We start from the raw sequence: 2,177 nt of genomic DNA, 5'->3' as shown, positions 1-2,177 counted from the left end.
ACAGTGGGAAACTATCAGAGGGGATTCCGAAAAGGAAAATCAACCGCTGACCAGATCTTCACCATGCGGCAGATCTTGGAGAAGATGGCGGAGCAACAGCTCCAATCTTTCCATCTCTTTATAGACTTCAAAGCCGCATACGACAGCACAGCCAGGGTAAAACTTTACGACGCAATGAGCTCTTTTGGAATCCCGGCCAACCTTACCAGGCTTGTTAAAATGACCATGACCAACGTCACATGCCAGGTGATGGTGGATGGAAAACTCTCAAGGCCCTTTGCTACCACCAAGGGTCTGCGCCAGGGCGATGGGCTTGCCTGTGTCCTTTTCAACCTGGCGCTAGAGAGGGCCATCCGAGACTCAGGAGTGGAAACCTCGGGGACCATCTTCTACAAGTCAATCCAGATTCTGGCATACGCTGATGACATAGACATCATTGGTTTGCGGCTCTCCTATGTAGCAGAGGCTTACAAACGGATTGAGCAGGCGGCTGAGAACCTCGGTTTGGAGATTAACGAGGCAAAAACCAAAATGATGGTGGCACCGTCAGCGGCCCTGCTAACAAATACTAATGCGAGTCTACGCAGGCATGACGTACAGATAGGTGAGCAAACCTTTGAAGTCGTCCAAAACTTCACCTATCTTGGGTCAAAAGTCAGCACCAACAGTAGCATAGAAGTTGAATTACGCGCAAGGGTGCTGGCAGCCAACCGGTCATACTACAGCCTGAGGAAACTTCCCCACTCAAAATACCTGTCACGACGGCTGAAGCTAAAACAATATAAAACATTCATAGTGCCAGTACTCACATACGCCTTTGAGACATGGACCTTGTCCAAAGCTGACGAAACACCCTTAGCCACGTTCGAGAGGAAGATGCTCAGAAGGATCTTTGGCCCCGTATGTGTGGAAGGACAATGGAGAAGCCGATACAACGACGAGTTCTACGAACTGTACGATAGCCTCACTGTCGTGCAGCGAATTAGACTCGCCAGGCTCCGGTGGGCTGGTTATGTCATTAGAATGGCACCGGACGACCCAGCCCGTAAAGTCCTTTTAGGCTGCCCACATGGACAGAGGAGGCGTGGTAGGCCCAAACTGAGATGGAGTGATGGCGTGGATGCGTCCGCCAAAAAGGCCGGGATCAACAATTGGCAGACGACTGCGCTCGACCGCGAGCGGTTCCGGTTTCTCCTGGAGCAGGCCAAGACCGCCAAACGGTTGTAGAGCCTGATAAGTAAGTAAGTAAGTATATATATATATATATATATATATATATATATATATATATATATATATATATATATATATATATATATATATACATATATATATATATATATATATATATATAATGATATATATATATATATATATATATATATATATATATATATATATATATATATATATATATATATCTACATATATATATATATATATATATATATATATATATATATATATATATATATATATATATATATATATATATATATATATATATATATATATATATATACATTTATATATCTATATATGTAGTTAATATATATATATATATATATATATATATATATATATATATATATATATATATATATATACATATATATATATATATATAGATAATATATATATATATATATATATATATATATATATATATATATATATATATATATATATATATATATATATACATATATATATTTATATATATTTATATGTATATATATATATATATATATATATATATATATATATATATATATATATATATATATATATATATATATATATATTTATATATATATATATATATATATATATATATATATATATATATATATATATATATATATATATATATATATATATAAATATATATATATATATATATATATATATATATATATATATATATATATATATATATATATATATATATATAAATATATATATATATATATATATATATATATATATATATATATTTTTTTTTTTCTTTAAAAATACAAAAAAAGACTTCCCGCTACGTCTATCCTCGGTGCTATATTAAAGGTGTCTTCCGATGCACACGAAGTAGCACAGGCGTCTTCGAAGTATAACTATTATGCAGCAATATCTCGCTTTATTGTCATCTTCTGGTGCATTTTCGGTGATTGAATGTTGTC

This window comes from Anopheles nili, chromosome X (genome assembly GCF_943737925.1).
Source record: "Anopheles nili chromosome X, idAnoNiliSN_F5_01, whole genome shotgun sequence".
Taxonomy (NCBI): domain Eukaryota; kingdom Metazoa; phylum Arthropoda; class Insecta; order Diptera; family Culicidae; genus Anopheles; species Anopheles nili.
This window is presented reverse-complemented; position numbering follows the sequence as displayed.